Source organism: Euprymna scolopes, chromosome 16 (assembly GCF_053919585.1).
Source record: "Euprymna scolopes isolate OS-2025 chromosome 16, ASM5391958v1, whole genome shotgun sequence".
NCBI lineage: Eukaryota > Metazoa > Mollusca > Cephalopoda > Sepiida > Sepiolidae > Euprymna > Euprymna scolopes.
In genome coordinates, this window is record NC_136497.1 from 127190796 (window position 1) to 127211063 (window position 20268).

Genomic DNA, 20268 nt, shown 5'->3' on the forward strand with positions numbered 1-20268 from the left:
ATGGAAATATGTCACAAAGTTTAACAAGGTTTTTTTAATATAGATCCACAGAATATTGTGATAAGTGTTTCAGTGTGAACAGGTATGGTACAATAAATTATGGGTTTTATTTATTTTGTTTTACTTTCATCATATTTTACTTTTGTTTTGATACCCCCAAATTCGAACCTATCTCTTTGCAACCCTTCCTTTTCATAACCTATTATATTTTCATAAATCAGAGTCCATTTTCTGTAGGCTGTTTTCGAACGCAGTCAACGACGGGTACTTTTGCTAGTGTATATATATATATATATATATATATATATATATATATATATATATATAGTAAGTTATAAAGTATATGTTGCATTTAAGCTACACAGAATATTCTGCGTTTCATTTACGGTAGGATTCGTCAGCCTGACGAATCATAGGATGGATGAAACGCGGAATATTCTGTGTAGCTTAATTGCCATATATATATTATAATGTACTACCTATATCTACGTATGTATTGAGCAGTTTGAATTAAATACTTAATCTTTACGCATAAAATCATAATTTCGTATATTAATTTATGTGATTGGTTGGTTGTTTTTGTTTTACGGCATATCAACCTTTTTCAGGTTATTTAATGCCGAATCTAGTTATTTTGAGGAACGATTTTTAATGGAGTTTTTTTTTTAAGTCAGATTCTATTTAACCCATAGTTGGGACCCAAACAGGTACTACCACTCCAGGTCAGAGTGGACCTGGGAGCAATGGCAATTAAAGGGTGGCACAACACACTACCCAAAGCCCGCAAGGTGGGACCTCACCACTGGATATAGTTTAAGGTCATATCCAGGACCAATTTATGTCATTAAATGAAGTAGTCATATATATATATATATATATATATATATATATATATATATATATATATATATATATATGTACATATATATATATATTTACATTGTGTGTGTTGGTCGTTTATATATATATATATATATATATATATATATGTGTGTGGGGGTGTATGTGTGTGTTGTTGTTTGTGTGTATGTGTGTACTTTTATTCCATCTGGAATTTATTCCAGATCTCACACGCTTATTATAATTTAGATTTGCCCAAATCTTTGTTCGATAGCTTTTCTGGGCGTTCCGTCCATTTCTCTTACAGGACAGATAGAATTGATATGGATGTAAAACACACACAAGCATCATATTGAATCATGAAAACAGAAATGTAAAACTGTAAGTTAATCCCTCTTTTCCTCTACATGTACTTCTTTTTTTTTGTGTGTGTGTGTGTGTATCACCAAAATATGACGCTACACACAATAAGCGAGGATAATTAAGGGAAGACCGAAGAGAGAAATAACTGCCAGACATCCGCTGGAAGATTGTTAATATGGCTGGTCCCTTGGGGAAACTGTTTGCTACCTAAATTCTAGTAAAGACGAATAGTGGCCGCCTACGAGAAATCAATGGTTCGATAACGCAAATTCATCTGCAATGTTTATCGAAGATTTGTTGCCACTCAGACCCCAGAGAACGCCACAACTTGTTCTTTCAAAGAATGGCCTCTGTGACTAATACTAATGAGTAAATAATAATAATTGCCTCGTTTATAATACTACGATAGTAATAGTACTCTAAGTATAATAACTACAAATAGTCGTCTTCTGTCTTAAGCAACATGCCACTTATATATTGCCCAATGCCATCGTTGGCATCGTAATAAATATTTCAATTTTCTTTTTAACTATGGGACAAAGTATTATACTTTTTTCCGTTTAAATATTAACAAAAACTGATCGCTTTCCAAAAAATATAAGCATTTACACAACTGTTTATTTAAAAATTTACTGACGCGGACATATTTATTTACGTAAGATAAAATACGTATTATATACGTTTGAATCCAAAACAACGCATTATTACAAAATAAACAGACATGTATGTTGTTTAAAATTTATATTGAAATTCATAAATATATTTCGAAGAAAACCTTCATCTTCAGTATGTCTTTCTTTCTTTTCTTTTTTTTTGCTATGTTGTTGTTGGAGTAGAGTATCAGAAAGTATTAGTTCGAACTTATACTTTCTGATTCTCTGCTCCAACAACGGCAACAAAAAAGAAAGAAACACATAGTGTCGGGATTATTTCACCAACAAGAAGAGTGGGGGTGTAAGAAAAGGCAGTAAGGGCTTGCAACGAAATGGTGACGTTGCTTACAAGCAGTCTTTTCTTTCCTTGTAAAGGTAACAATTAACTGGTAACGTTTGCCGAACAACAGTAACGAGGAAATCAGTCTAAGAGACGCCAACCGACTAACAAGCTAGGTAACTAGGTTCTTAACTAATCACTAACCCGCAGTGAGACAACTTTTTTTATACATACTAACTCTCAGTGGCGAGAATCCCAACGTGATTAGAATGTCTATTCAACTTAGTAGGAAATAGACACCCAGTTTCTCAGTAACGGCAAACAGAAGTTCAGTGTCTTTTCTTCCCTCCGACCCACTCCCGGCAAGTCAAATCAATTTCAATTCTTACAATACTGAAGATGAAGGTTTTCTTCGAAATATATTTATGAATTTCAATATGAATTTCAAACAAAATAAATGTCTGTTTATTTTGCAATAATGCATTGTTTTGGCTTCAAACGTATATAATATATATTTTAATTTATTCAAACTCAACCAGCGCTTCTAAGGAACAAAAATCTTAACATTTATTTACATGTTTACATTGTATTATCTTAATCTACGACAAGAAATCCAGTCTTATATAAAACAACGATAGAAGCGTACGGTTTGATTTGGTGAAAACGATCCACGGAGAACATTATTATAAATAAGAATTACAAGACACCTTCTCTACCACAAGTCGCAATGGTCAAAAACTCATTATCTGAAAGTACTTCTTTTAAACTCCTCGGCCTAAAGTTCACAGGAAACATGAGGAAACATTGAGAGCATTACCAGGACCGCTACGAAGAAGGTAGGTTCTCTTTACCGTGCTAGAAAGGTACTAACGCCCGAAAGTATCCTGAACCTCTATAAGGCCACCATTCGCTCATGTATGAAGTAGTGTTTTCATATTTGGGCTGGTGCATCTGCTACTAGTCACTCGCTCCTTGACAAGGTTCAAAAGAGAGTGAACCTGATAGGTTCGGAACTGTCATCTAAGCTTCAGTCTTTGCCTCATCGACGAAATGTTGCATACCTCTGCCTGTTCTACAAGTATTTTAATGGTTAATGATCTGACGAACTGCAAGTACTTGTATCCCCTCGGCATAAATATCCCCGATAACCAGACAAGCAGCTAAATCCCATCCCTTCAGAAAAGAGATGCCTAGATGTAACAGAGCTTACAACTCCAGTAGTTTCTTCTCCAGAACCGCTAGACATTGGGATACACTTCCGGGTCCCTGCTTTCCCAACTGTACTGACATGCAGAAGTTCAAGTGTAACATGAACTATCTTGCTGCTCAACTCCCTACATAGTGCCCCTGTAGCTTATGTCCCTGATAATAACCCCCTGCATCAAGTTGGCAATGTGCCTTGTTTGGTCTGAAAATGTAAAAAAAAAGAAATATTTAAACAAAATAACTGATTACAAACTCGATTTTACATATACACACGTATATTATACGTTTTGTATTTATATATGTTTTCCACAATATGGAAGGAATTGCCGGACAGTTTTACCTGGTGTCTTTTGAAAATAGAAAGTTCACCACGATAACAACACAAGTGGAAACTCCTGACACAATATCGCCCCTTGTATGATGAAATATTGCATGCGGAGGACTAGGGAGCGTTTATTAACACTTGTGGTGGAGTAATTCGTAAGGTGTCAGTCGATGTCCGGTGGACCAACCTAGGTCGTTCGTCGGCTACGAAAAACAACCTACCTATTGTATGCTTTGCAACACATGCTGTTACTTTATTTTAGCGTTCTGTATTTCTTTTTAATCCTTTAACAGGGCTATGACAACAACCGAAACAAATTAGTAATATGTTATATAAAATTGTCTCAGAATGTTAAGTGAGAAGCTATTGATTTTTGACAATGTTTGGTTCCTTTGTATTACTTTGAAATTTTCATCACAATTGCTTTTGAGAATCCTGTCATGTTTCAAATGTTCTTTTGTTATTAAACAGACAGGTTGTCATTTGATTCTCGGCCAGACTTTTCAAGAAACACCATTATTATTAATAAATGATACAAAGACATTTTGGTGGGTAAGAGGTAACCCCGAGACCTAAATAAATATAAGTATACAAACCCATAATACAGCAATACAAAATAAACAAATTGCTATCGAGAAAATAAAAGTTTGCGAAAAATTATACACGAAAAATATTCATAGAAATCAATACCTTTTTATGAGGCTGAGAATAAATATGTATTCGAGTAATTTATTAAAGTATGATTATACAAATTCGACAAAAGTATAAACTATTTTTTTACAAAAGCGGATGAAGGTAACTGATATACCACTGTGATTTTTACAAATAAAATGTCATAAAAAATCTTTAAATTAATTTAAAGCAGAAAAAGAAAAGGGATTATATATACATCCATACTAGTGAAGAGACAATTTCAATATTTTCCAATTCCGATAAAATTGCCGATTCCGCAATAAATTTCCGAGTCAGATACAATTGAAGATTTCAATTCCGATTCTTTATAAATCTCTAAGTATTTCATTATAAGGTATTTATTTTTCTGATTATCGTGAAAATATGGGACATAGACAGACCTTTTCCATAAATGTAAATATACAATTATATTTCTTTTAGATTAAACTGTCAGTTAAACATCAATAAATTCTTTAAGTCTATATGTTGAGAAGTTTCCTTACGCATGTTTTCATATAAAGCTATAATTGTATGAATACAAAAATTGAAAATATAGATAGGTTAATACTTTATAATGATGCAAAAAATATTACGAAAATTTCCAAATATTCTGTAACTAGCTATACCCAGCCACGCGTTGCTGTGGCTCAATTTGGTGTAACGGAAAGTCTAATAAAAAGAGAAAATGCATGGTTCTTATAATTTTTGTCCAGCAATGGACCCCCAAAAAAAATAATAAAAAAGGCGAAAATGTAAAAAGAAATGGTGGCTTTGCAGTACGTAATGATCTGATTTGTTACTGTTTTTTATTTAATGTAAAATGTTTAATCATCTCGAAGAACACAGTGTTTATGGATGTATTCGGAGAAGACAAATCGTCGCGGACTCTGGCGAATGTGTTAACTTTGGGCAAATAATTTTAAAACTATATAAAACAGTGTCAGAATGTTTTAGTTTGAATTGACTTTCCCGAACGTAAGCAACAGCATTTGTATGTTTAAACTAAATATATAGCAAATGTAATTTCCTTAATGAAGAAGAAACGTTCATAAATGTTTATTTAAACACGTGGAGATTTCTTTAGTAATGAAAAAGCAATCATATATTTTGGATCTTAATCGGACCTTTATCAGGTTCTTTATTTTGTTTTTGTTTTTCTATTGGAATGCAAGTAATTTCCCGATATAAATATGTAAATAAAAAATGTAAATAATAAATAACTCATAGTTAGATTCCTAGGTTAGAGTAGTCCAAACCGGAACTAAAACCCGATTGGTCGCGCAGTTTATGTTTATTTTTTTTATTTCTCAAGTGTAATGCAAGTAATTTCACGATATTGTAGCGTTGTAATGGAAATTTGTAAAAAATGGAATGTTTGTTTTATAAAAAAAAAATGTGTACTTGAAAGCACTAATAAGTGAAGCTGATAGTTAGATTTCTCGATTGGAGTCGTCAAAACCGGAAATAAAAACCGAATATTATCGCAGTGTGCGTCTTACGGTAAAAAAATGCAAAACATAACAATCTAATCTTAATCGGACGTTGAGCGCGTTAATTATTTTTTGTTGTTCTCTTTTGTTTTTAAGTGAAACGCAAGTAATTTCACGATATCGTTGCGTTGTAATAATAAATTATGACTCAGGAAGTGTTTGTTTATTTAATAATAACTTTTTAGTGGGAAGCAGTAATAAGTAAAGCTCATAGTAAGATTCCTCGGTTAAAGTTGTCCAACCCGGAAGTAAAATCCAAGTAGTCTCGCAGTATGCGTTCTACGGTAAATAAAAAAAAGCAAAAAGGAAAAAAGATAATGTTAAACGGAGTGTAATATTTTTTTTATTACTTTTTATGGGCGAAAAGCGAAAGAAAAAGAAAAAAGAAAGGAAAAATTGCCTAAATAACACTTTACGATTCCAAACCGGTGTTTATTCGTACTGTTCCTTGTGGACGCATTTTCAGCAGTGGTAAGTGGGAGCAGGAGTAGGAGGAATGTATTAGAGAGAAAAGATTTTACAACTTCCATTGATTCTAACCGATTTTGGCAGTGAACTCTCACCGGAAAAATCTAGGAATGTACGGTTATCGAGGAATTTTAAGGATAATAGGCCTATAGCACACCTCAGATTCTGTGCTGAAGTTTGTGCACCTTACATTCACATGTAATGTCTGGATTTTTATTTCTATTAAGATCAAACTAACACGGGAAAAATGAGTTCATTTTATTTATACAGATAGAATAGAAGAAGATTATTTAATCAGATAAATCAAATAAGTGTTTATACTCTCGGAGATAAAGTAGAGCAACACCATTATATATATATATATATATATATATATATATATATATATATATACATATATATATAAACGTGTGTGTATACGTGCATATTTTGAGATTACCCTACTCCTGCTATGAGAGATCTTACTCTCTATCTCTTTCGCTCTCTTATTATATATATATATATATATATATATATATATATATATTATGTAATGGAATAACCTTACATCCCTTCATAAATGGAATGAACTATGGATATATTGACCCTCTCACGTGGCCGAGGCAGAAGGAAAAAAGACAGGAAAAGAATAAGAAAATATGTCGAGTAACTCTTATTCCCTTGTAAGTAAACCCCTTGTCTTTCACCCATACCCCCGTTTTCCTGTTTTATTCTTATTTTAAGTACGGGGATATAACAATATATATATATATATATATATATATATATATATATATATATATATATATATTCTGCACTATATATATATATATATATATATATATATATATATAGTGGAGAATAAAAGGCCTCATATTTTTGTTTATGCATCGAACTTATTCGTCGTCTTTTGTTTACAATATTGGTGACCAAAATCTATTTATCTCACGTACATCGATTTTAGCGTCAAATAATACCAATACAGCAGATATAAATATATTTGTATAAAAATTGGAAGAAAAGACGATTATAAAAAAAACAGAGAAAATCGCCTTTAAGTTTCCACCATGTTGTCCTGGTTTATATAAGTGACTGGTAAATTTTATCGACGTTCAAGATTCGTTTATATTAAGAAGTTGCTCCTTAACTCTCAAAACATCTATGAGGGAGGGTTTCGAAAAGTAATGCCTCCTATTTTAATTATGCCGCCCGAAATGATCGGAGATATTTAAATTGCGTTGCTATGATTACTGAGGTTTTGCATTCATCATAGTGATGCGTTATTTGATTCTTGACAAATGTGCATCCAGAATTGCTGTAACCATGTAGACAAATTAATCCTGTAGCAAAAGTAGACGCTCGTTTTAATAGAATCCATTTTGATATTTGAAGCTTTTCTTCTTTGAAATAAAACATAGGATGCTTTAATTTTTTTAGCAATCTTCCTATAACAAAGCGCTATCAAGACGCTTTGTACATATATCAGCCCTCGCTGGCAAATATGTATTAAGAATGGTGCTTACTATGTAGAAAACAATTCAGGAACACAAAACGTAGCTCGTTTTCGTAGTACCACTTACGTAACTCTCTTATATGTTGATTTAAAACAAAAATTTAAAAAAGAGGCAAATCGAATTAATCGAATAAATTAACGTCCTGCTACCAACCAATCAAAAATCAGAATTGCTCCATAAATATTAAACCTTTCTGTAGCAATTTCGCATGTTTTTCTTCTTCGTGTCAACAACGGAAGAATCTTTTGCCCTGTGGATTCCAACTCGAGAACTGTCTACTGCAAGCCAGTCACCTCCCAGGACTTGTGTAGAACAACGAACCATCGGAAAATGGTCTGAAACTAAACATGGCTTACACTTATAGAGTATCATTAGAATAGATATTAATTTTCTAAACAATTGTTCTTGTAATAGAAGCAATGTAAAAAAGAAACATAGATTTTTCATAATTAACACAAGCATTGAAAGGAAAAATTAGATGAAGAGACATTGTACCTTACCTTTAATTACTCTAGATGACACGGAAAGACTGTTTTTCATGTAGCCTTTAGAAATCTAACATTTTTTTATTGGGACTGATTTGAATATTCTAACGGTTAACATGTCGTATTATAGAAACGTTAACTTACATAGCATAAGAGAGAGTGAGAGGGGGAAGAAGTAAGAAACACAAAGAGAGCAAGATATTTATTTATTTTGTATAAATCACATGCTTTAATAGTTGGTTTTGGTTTCGCGGATTATTCTTGGTAAACAGTTATTCAGTTTGTCTCTCTGCCTCTGTATTTTCAAACCATCTTCAGCGAAACTAAAAGTCGCAGAGCAGTGCTCAGGGCCTCAAATATTAAGGCCGTTCTTTTATGGGTTTTCCTCGGTTGAAACAAATTTAAGGAATCATAGATGGATCAAAATTGAAAAAAATCTTTATAAATTTTGTACATTTATCTTAATATATATATTTTATTTTCCAATTTAATCAGTTCATATACGTTTCCCGTTGATACAGTGATAACGTCGCCTGTTTCGTAACTACAGGTTTGCTTTCGGTTGCGATTTAAACTGATAAAACCAAAATACTTATTTTTACTTTGTAAATAACCACTCTATTATAAGATATACGAAATCTGTATGAATTTAAATATCAAATTTAAGCGTATTTTACGACCGGGTCTAACTGACCACCCTTGCTAGTAACCAAACAAATAAATAAAGATAATTCATCGTGTAAAAAAAAAACTGCCACTATCTGAACACATATTGCGTCTGTGAAATGTACTGGATCGAACTCCTCAGTCCATGTCGTTAACCATTGGGCCAAGGCACAGCCAACTTTTCTACTTTAAATTCGGAAATTATCTTAATAGAAACAACTTCTTTTTAAAAGATTCTATATTATAAGTCTTAAATCTGTTAAGATGTTTTTTAAACGTTTTTTGTTTGTTTTTGTTTTTGTTTTTGTCTATGTTATTGTTATGCATATTTTTATAGAGACAAGTTTTTCATTCGTATTTTATCTCAATCTGCTTGTTGCGTCTTCTCCTTATGTGTGTTGGGCCTCTGTGTTTCAATAAGAATCGCGGTTTGTATGCGGAATTCTCAGAGCAATTTGCTTACATCGTATTGCAGACATTAGTCTACATTTGAATGACCTTCCCGTATTCCATGCACCGGCTGTCATGTTCTCACAGCGTCTACGATGTTACATAAAAGTTTTGCAACGTTATAAAATAAGACTTGTGCAGTCTATTCTCTCAATGTTTTTATATATTCTATGTATTTAAATGACTATTTACGTCTTTCTATTCGCCCGTTATATTATTTTTGATGATATATTCTTTTGACGCATAGTAGCAAAACAGGTTTGGGTCTGCAAAGATTAATGATGTTTAAAATACTGAAGATTTAAATATATTTGTTTTGTCTAGTTCTATCGATCTTAATCATTATAACTTGCATTTGCTTTGTTGTGGACTATTATCCTCATCTCTCTTAGTTGTTGTTTTACGACGTTTCGGTCAACAATTCCACTGGCCTTCGTCAGGTGGTGACGGCAACGGGATAGGAACTCCGAATCTCCTAATTTCATCCTCAGTAATTACTGCCTTCCATAGGTTTTGTCGGCTTGCCAAGTTTTTGGCTAAGTAAGTCTCTGGCCGCTTTTGGGTAGGATTGAAACCGCTATCTTTAGACAATTCTCACCTGGAACCGTAGAGATTCAACGTCTCTATCCACTTTACCACGAAGAGCGATCAAGGTTGGATTTTTTGGTCTTATAAATCCACGTTTATTTATTATCTGATCTTTCACAGCCGGGTCCGTACCGATTGGTATACGTATTATTCCTTAATTGGTGAGACGACAACAACTACGGATGGCAGTTATTGCTGAGAATGCAGTTAGGAGATTCAAATTCCTATCTGATCTTCCATGGCTTGAGGAATAGTTGGCTAAAACGTTGTGGAACCACAACTAATAAAGATGAGGACAATTGTGTGCAATAAATATATTAATAAATAATGACATGTATTTGGCTAAGTAAGTAATGAATTCCAATTAAATAGTATATATTGCATTTGCTTATTTAATATGTTGCATAGAATTCATTGAGTGATATCTTATATTTACCGTTTATCCCATGGTAGCAGAGTTAAAGATGTTCTCTTTACACTATTAATACGACGGATTAGTATGGCACATTGTGAGAGAGAAAAATGGTTCTCTTGTATGAATGGAAAGTGTTGTCACATTCATCCTCTATATTCTGTAACAATTACGAATAACGAGTTATTACTACGTGAGTGTCATCATTTTTCAAGGTATGAACTTGTTTACATTGGATTCAAAGGCTACCCTGTTTTATTTAACCGGGAGGCAGGCAAGCGAAACATTGTTCTACGGGCGGGCAGTTCATAGAAAGAATCTTTGTTCATAGAATCTGAATTTAGATTTAGGCATAGTTAGAGAGTTAAGAAAATCGTACATAGCGAGTCGAGTGTTTTTATAAAAGTTTGTAATTGAGAGCGATAGACTGGGGTTCAGCCTGCTATGACAATAACGATAGAAAAGATACATACTTGCTACGTCTCTTCTGTGGAATGTGGCTGTAGGGAAGAGATGCAGCATCACCTACTAGGTTTCGAAGCCGGTTCTGCACTCTATGAAAGCTGGATAGAGCGTAACGAGCAGATGCTGCAAAGATGTGGCAGCAGTACTCCATTTAAGGTTTTACCATAATTTTATATACATATTGACGAAATTACTAAAGTTTTATTATATCAAACCTCTATCATTTAAAACACTATTATTCATACTGTTTAATTAGCACAACTAAACATGGTCGGAAAATAATTAGGTAGTCAGGGATAAAAAATACGATCGCTCTGTAGATATGCGTGTACTACAGTAGTTTAGTTCGTCGTCGGATGAGAACTACTATGTTTTGGCATACTGACTTTTTAGCTTACAAGACTTTCGATATGTAGCAAAATAAAGACAACTCGATGATAATATTCGATGCTTCCAAAACTAAGCCTCTTAACCTATAACAAAATTTCATGAAAAAATCTTCTTTCATAGAACGTCTACCCTGTGCCACTCTGTCCCACTAACCTTCTTCCAAACTAGCTATAGCATGGCAGTCTTCAAGTCCAATGCAAACAAGTACTAGCTATCCTCCCTGCTTAAATAGTTAAATTCTGCCCGATTCCCACCAGAAGCGATCACTGTGTTATTGGCTCATTTACTACGTTACATCAATTAACTAATATTCTCAATGGGCCTGAATGCCTTGATAAGTGGTTAAGGAAAAGAAAATAACATGTTTAACCACTCACTATCGTGACAAAAATTACACTACCTGAAAAATCCTTTGTTTATACTCTCTGGTTTAGCATTCACATGAAATATTAATCGGGGCATTTCCAAACTTGCCTTGAAAAACGTGGACTTTCTATCAAGCTACACGATTACTCACGCCTGAGAGTGTCGCATTGCCTCTATAACGCTACTCTTAGCCCATGCATGGAGTATTACTGCCACATATGGCATCATGAATTTGTTATTAATCTCTCGCTCTTTGACAAAATCCAACAAAATGTCTCCAACGTAATAAGTTCCGTACTATCAACCAAACCCAAACCTATGTTTCATCGTCGGAATGTTACATTTTTTTGCGCCTGCTTTATAAGTATTTTAATGAATTGTGCTTCTGTTGTGTAGCAGGGAGGATTATATTGGGGACACATTAATGGGGACTCAGAACAGATGACGATAATAATGATTTATATTAGTCTTTAGTAAAAGTTGTACAAAGTTCGTTACAAGATGATGATAAAACACATTTACCTTTTCTGACGTAAGGAATGACGAAACGAGACAACAGTTACAAACATAGTTGGTTTATGTATTCTTCAATCGGCCGATTGGTGATGTCAGTAATTCAAACTTTGTTTTACACGGTCTATTTTCCTCCCTTCGCTTCTAACGGGTTCTCCTCTCCAACCAACTATCACCGTGTGTGATCTGCTCTGAATATCTGATCCTCATCAACACTCTAATTTCGAAATCTCAGATTCCTATACTGTGAAATCGCCTTCGTTTATGACGTTAAAATGTATTTACCAACGTGACTACTTCACATGGATTTACAGATGTTTGTCCAAAAACACGTTTGACAAGCAAAGAATCCTCAATCTAATTCTAACCTATTTTAAACAATATATTTAAACTAGCATTGTGCATTCATTTAGCTGACATATTTAATATCCAGATTTCTAAAAGAATGCGTAATCGACTCTTTCTCCGACATAATCAATATTTAACTATTTCTCCTAGAATAAACAATGGACTCATTTCTTAACATTCAATTTTCCATTATCTTTAACACTTGCCTACAGGGTTCGATTGTAGCCTTATCCTAATATCATTTTCACTTATTTAGTATGTCTTCTTACTTACATGAGAAGGGGACATCCCTTTCCCGTAACACTTCAACGAACTAGTAGGACTTGTACCTTCCCGATGTAAATACTCGCAACTTACCCAAAAAGCTGCGACATTCCTCCGCTACACAGCAGAGATCCCTTCTACTCTGCTAGTTTATTCCCACGAAGTACGAAATCATGGAATTCACTCCCGGCTTCTTCCTTCTATGAATATACTTAGATCAAGCCATTCGAATGTAATGTGACAAAATATCTCGCGGCTCAATTTCATACATAGAATCACTGAAAATTTGGTCCAAAACAGCAGCACCTTTTATGTCCAAGGTGCATTCTGCATTGTTAAAAGCGAAAATATAATTTTAAAACATCTTAAAAATGTGTTTTGACAAGACAAACTTAAAATCATTCTGTGAAAAAATCCATACCAACGCATTGATCACAGTGTAGTATATGTTTCGATGCCACATTAAAGTTAATATCTCATTAGTCAGTGGAAGGGAACCCTATACTAAGGCAACTTTTATTTGTCTATTCTCAGAGTGCGACTTTCTTGGGAGGAAATGTTCCCCAACATTAAAAACGACCTTCCTTCATAGTTTGCCCTCTTGGGCAAATAAATTAACAACAGTTGACCGTAATTATGTAATTGTTACAGTTCCTCTTTCAGTAAAGGTTGCTGGCTTTAAGTATATAATATTCAACGTAAGAGATTCTTAATTTCTCTTTCGAAACTGCTCGACTAATCTCTAATCTTGGCAATCTCATATTAAATCATTTACAGCAATATCAAACACATTATCACAAAATAAACACACGTTCTTTCCTAAATAAACAGTAGTAGAAAAGAAATAATATATTAAACAGTTTTATGAACGAAAATGTTCTAACCAAAATGTAAGGTAAATTCGATACATTAGTCTGTGAAAAGATCTCCCTCTCAAGTCAGCAATTGGCCTCTGACCTCATAAAAACTCTTGGTCGCGATCGTCTGCCTTCTGGGAGGTATTCACCTAGGTCTCAGCTTCTCAGCTCCGTGTTGATTCTGCTGGAAAGCAAATAGCTTCGCATGCACGCCAGAAAAGGAGACAGACTCAGAATACTAACTACGAAAAGGTTAATTTCATAAAAGTTACAGGTGTTTACACATCTACATCGTTCAGTTCGATTACACCAGAAAACAGCATCATTCTCCTAAAATCTTATTCCTCGTTCTCACGATTGCGATCAGGGTGGATGGGGGGGTCGTCCTCCGGGAGCGTGTGTTTCTTTCGAGAGTTGACTTCGATCAGTCTATTTCGGTCCGGGTATTCGTTTTTATATTCTGCTAAACCAATCTGTGTCCGACAAACTTTCTGGGAAATCCCCAAATCTCTTTTCCGTGTATGTATTTCAGCAATTCGTCCTGAATTTTGTGAATCTGGGACTAAAAATGACATCTATTTCACACGACCCCAAAGCGTCAAACCTTGTCAATTTCTCTACTCAGAAACCCAGAACGTCTGAGCCGGTATTCCTCGGGCCACACAATGTCATTCCCACATATTCTGACATTTCGAATCATTGTTTTAAACAATAAAAATATATGTCTCTTTTTACCAAACACAATGAACTCTCCCTTTTTTATAGGTCATCCGCCGCTGTCCGACATGTACGCTTAACGGACAATCTCAGCATATCTACCCGGCCTTTCTCAGGGTTTTAGAGATTTTAACCTCCTTAATGGGGAGCAGTATCGCTCCTCAAGACGGTTACGCCATAGGTCTCTAAACTTCTAACGTCACAATTTAATACTCTGTTGTCAGAAAATGTAGGTCCACAAGTTAACTTGCAGACGACTACGTACGTTGCACATGCCTAACTTCCATCTATTTTCACTGGTTGCTTCACATCCGTTTTTATTCACCTATCTCATTTGCATAGAAACAGCGACAGTCTGCGTCACGTGACCGTCCACCATTAAAATCATTATAGCATTTCTTCACTATCCGACCGACATTTTTAAGCATGCGTAAGTTACGGTTTTCTCTGCATATACAGCCTAGGAAATTAGGCATCATATTAATTGTGTATTCAATACAGATACCGAAAAACTAATTGTCGAAAGTGAATATAACATTATTTGTCTTTTATAGATTAACACACGTCGAAATTTCCCACATGATCGAATAAGCATTTTTTGCCTAGAGAAAAATAAATTTACATTGTAAACAAATACGTGAAAGCAGAGGAAAGAGTGAAATATTAATCCTGGAAAGAAATGAAATCGAAAACTTAAATCAAAACAAAAGGAAAATAAATGTAAACAATAAAAGCTTTACTATATCTCACCAGACCATCAGTCGTAATCAAGAAAATAAATTATGTATTTTAAAGTACATTAGATTTATTTTTGAAATATTATTTATACAATTAATGAATAGTAGAAGAGAGTGTAATCCACAGGCTTTTATATAAATTTCGAGATACCTGAAAGAGGCTTAATATTAATAGATCAATTAAAAACGCTTTTGAAAAAAAGATTAACGTTTGGAGCGTTTTCCGAATACCAGACTCCTACTCTGTAAAGAAATCATATGAGGAAGATTTAATTAAAATAAATAAATAAGAGTACGACCATCTAAGAGATGGGCTGATCAGATAAAACCAAAACTGGCAGCTAAAAAAGTTGGTTCGAGACCGTGATAACTGACAGAATTATGTTTGCAAGCATGTGACAAAGCTCATTGGAGTATGTAAATTTAGTAAAGATCACCGCAGTAATGAGTAATATGATAACGTAGAGTATATTATATTCGACACATACCTGTCAAAAACACACTACACCAAATCTCGACACTTGGATGTTAGCATTCCATACTCAAAATATCGAGGCTCCCTTGTAAAAGCTCGTAACTTCCACTCTAAAAAAAGTATCTCTAAGTTGAGACTCTGCTGTCAGAACTCAAATCTAGAACACACGCACTGAAATTTAAAATCGGTAAGTCTCTGAAGGATCAGACTTTTTATATTCAAAAAGAAACGTCTCATATGCAAATAAGGTGACAATTTTGCATGCATAGAAAGAGAAAGAGCGGTTATTTTTCTCGTTTTTCTTATTTTTTCTGTCTACATGGGACTATACAGGTTGCACAAAAGCAAGTTCGTACCAATTAAAGTCGATATGGAATCGCACTAACTGATTTCACAACAAATTTATTGCGACATGTGAGTGAGAAAGTATTCATGTTTCAGGTTCTTCTAATTGCTTTTTGGTCTGGTTGAGTAGATTTGATTTTTAACCAACCGCAAAGAAAAAAAGAGCATGGCGGTAAGCTAAGACACTTGGCCTGTAAATCCTGCGAACAGCGACGACCCATCCATCTTCCAGAGAATTGGGAATCTAGCCATCGAAGAAAAACGATAACAAATCGTGGAGAAGCTCCATCTTGTACAAAAATCAATTCTTCAATATCTTGTAAAGCATTAATAATCGACCAAATTGTACCTTTAAACATACACAAAAATAACTGCATTTGCTATTATTGTTCAAAACGTCGATTACGTGAAGTTTTTGCTACAATGCTGCAACTGTTTCTTGTGCAATCAGTTTATGCATTTTCGATTTTTTTTATATTTATTTTTTATTTATTACATTTTCACCCCAAACAAGGCACATTGTCACTTTGATGAAGGGAGCTACTATCAAGGACATAAACTACTTGGCTACTATGTGGGGAGTTGGGAAGCAAGATGTCGGTTCACGTTAAACTTGAACTTCTGCATGTCAGTACAGTTTGGGAAGCAAGAACCTGGAATGGAATTCCAAAGTCTAGCGGTTCTGGGGAAGAAACTACTGGAGTATAAGGATCTCTTACATCTAGGATCTCTACTGTGAAGGTGTGGGATTTAGCTGCTTGTCGGGTTTGTCGAGGGTATTTACGCCGTGGGGGCATAACGCTTGCAGTTCGTCAGAGAATTCACCACTAAAATACTTGTAGAACAGGCAGAGGGATGCAACATTTCGTCTGTGGGAGAGAGGCTCAAGCTTAGATGGCAGTTCAGGAGCTATCAGGTTGAAGACTCTCTTTTGAACCTTGTCTAGGAGAGAAAGACTAGTAGCAGACGCACCAGACCAAATATGACAACAATACTCCATGCACGGTCGAATAGGGGCCTTATAGAGGTACATGATATTTTTGGGCGTTAGTAGCTTTCTAGCACGGTAGAGAGAGCCTACCTTCTTCGTAGCGGCTATGGCAATGCTCTCAATGTAATTTTTCAAATTCCTGTTTCATGTGAACTTTAGGCCGAGGAGTTTAAATGCACTTTCAGATAATGAATCTTTGGCCATTGCTATTGGGGGTACAGAAGGTTTCTTGTAATTATTGAGGTACTTAGAAACAAATGGCGATTAAAGGCGGTTATATTGAATTTTTATATAAACATCATATATTCTTCGCATCTTAATTGATTGTATGAATTTAACTAGAAAGTATATTTACAATCATTTCATATTAAAAATTCAACACGATGTCACTTTTACAAAGAAATGTAGAATTTCCCTGGTAAGGTTGACTATGTATTCAAGTATAGTAAAACTCCCCATTTAGATGCACTGATCGCAAAGAAAAGAATATAAATGAAATGGTGCAACCAATGGCATATGATAATCAGGTCTCGCAAAAACAATCCTTCTAGGAACTGTACAAAGATGAGGTTGTAACAGGCAAATGCAAAAGATAACTAGTTTTATGTTAAGTAGCACGTTCAAGAAGATAGAAAATCAAGAGAGCAGGAGAGAAATCTAGTTTCCGTGTAACTTTTCGGATTCCAACAGCCAATTAGATTACAAGGGTGATTATGACGTATAGTTCTAATGTAGCCTCGCTGTGCAATTTAATGGCGACTTGCGTTCTGATCCAGCATTTTAAGCCGTAACATTGGTGAGACATCACGGGAACAAATGCCTTCATATATATATATATATATATATATATATATATATATATATATATGTGTGTGTGTGTGTGTGTGTGTGTGTGTGTGTGTGTGTGTGTACGTACTAGCAGTTCCACCCGGTTTTGTTCGGGTCCTATGTACTGTTCAAAGATTATGTACATATGTATATATTAAAAAGTGTGAATTTGTAAAGTAATGCCTTTCTGTATAATAGTCTTCCTTAACTACCATAGATAAAAGACAGACATTTTAACTTTTATAGATAGATAGGTAGATAGATAGATAGATAGATTGGATGCAATATATAGTAATGATTTTAAAATTATATAAAAAGGACTCATGCACCACCACCGATAATCGAAACCAAAACGTTCAGCTCACGATTATTTTTGCCTCTGCTATCAATGAATGTACTATTAAAACATGTTTAATGTAAAGCTAAATATTAAAACATGAACCAATAGCTACTAAGTTATGCATTCGTAGTGTCAGCGTTAGACCATCACCTGACAAAATTATTATTTGTTTTAATTTTCACACTTTGGCACCGATTTTTCGGGTTAAAACCCAAATATAAAGTTTTGCATGGATTCAAATACCTTATATATGAAGTTTCATGTCTGTAGACCAAAAACCCTTGGAGCAGTTTCGTAGATAAAATTTGTCGAACAAAAATATATACAAATACATAAATATATATGGAAACAATTTTGTTTTTATTATAAACTTTTTACGCAAATATTATGGAAGTATAAATCATGTAGAATATCTGCTGAATATAATTATACGTAATACTTAACTAAAGCTGATTGGCTGTTTGTGCTTCCCAAGCGACTACATGCACATGGCCTCTCCCACATTGATTATTGATAGCAACACCTTCATCTGGTGCCCTCGTGTTCACTCAGATTGCTATGTCATGACCGAGTAGCCGGCCGTATAACTGGGGAAGGACAAGGAAATAGACAATCGCATAAACCTACAATTCGAGGACGTATTCGACGCGTTGGGAGCGAGCCTGTTTACTCGGCATGAAACTCTTCAGCCATGAGTGTGTCTGCAGAAAACGGTGACAGGCCCAAGATCTTCTTTCGCGAAGCCAAGCCATGACTGAATAGATATAAAACGTGAGATGATCATATTATTTGTTCGCAGAAGGGAATTTGGAAGGGGGTTGTTTGTAAAGTCCAATGTGGCACTATATCTCAGTGTCACGGTTGCTAACACACTCTACATAATGGCCAGGTGGTGATTTGGCCATAAGCGTAGGGGTACAAGGAAATGCCATCCCAGAATTGCCTTTCTAGATCGACCCGCTTTACCGCCGGCCACCATGGGGTAAGCACGGGTGTTTCTGTCTCTCCGAGAACGAGAAAGGGCACCCCCTTTCCATCAGCACTAGTTAGGCCTATCTAATGATTTTTAAAGTTTAAGTATTAATTGCTTTTGACCCTTTTTGTAAAACATTGTAATATTTATGTATAGAAATAAAATAGTTAAGATTTATTGTAAATATTACGATTGTGTCGTGTTGTGGGTTTTATTGAGTCTGCCGTGAACGCCTCCATCACACAATGGAGTTGTTCGGGAGACGAAGAAAAAAATTCCAACCAGAATGCCACCAGGGTTAAGAGGTCATCTTGAGTGAATAACGGAGTCACACCCACAACCAACATCTCAGGTATGATTTTCTTCTTGTTACACAGACCCTAAGGATTAACCGTCTTCAAATCTTCATGCGACCACTTCTAAGACATTTAGTGTAACACATGAAGCCAATCATACGCCAGTGACCGGCTTATCGTGTTATACTATTTTGAGTTCAAAACCTACACTTAAGGCAGCAGTAATCCGTATACCATGTCGTGTATATGACGTCATGTTGGTTTGATAGCCGGGGAGATAATTGGCTTCCCATTATTCACTAACCTATTATATATTTACAGAGATCGTAAGTTCTTATTTTCCAGGCGGCGCCCGCGTGTCATTTTTACATTAGCTGCGCTTTTAATCTCCATCATATTACCTTTAAAAATTGGATTTCCCAAGTAAATTATTATATCCACGGAATCCTTTAATTAAAAATAAAATAATTGAACAACATACCTACAACAATAAAATAACAAATATTTTTGCTTTTTTACTGCTTTAAAATATCTATTACTGAAAATTCTGGACGTACATTATTCCAATATGTTGTTCTTCTTAGCCGATAAGAATTGTAAAACCGGAAGTGAATTTAGATTCAGCAGATTAAATTCTTCTAAATTTCTTTAAAAATAATAAAGATCACACAATAGTTAATACTTTTTTTTAATTATCAATATAAATATAAGTTTGTAACTTGTTTACGACGAGCATAAATGCATCTAAGCGGAGTTTATAGCATGATTAAATTAGGTTAAAATAGACTTTTAAAAAAGTCGTTTTAGTACTTGTGTTCTGAAACAATGGTCAACATACATAACAGCTGTGGTCTGGAACAATAGTAAAATAACATAACCCTTGTGGTCTGAACTATTAGTAAAATAGCATAATATTGTGGCGCGAAACTATAGTAAAATAAAATAACTCTTCTGGTCTGAAACAATGGTAAA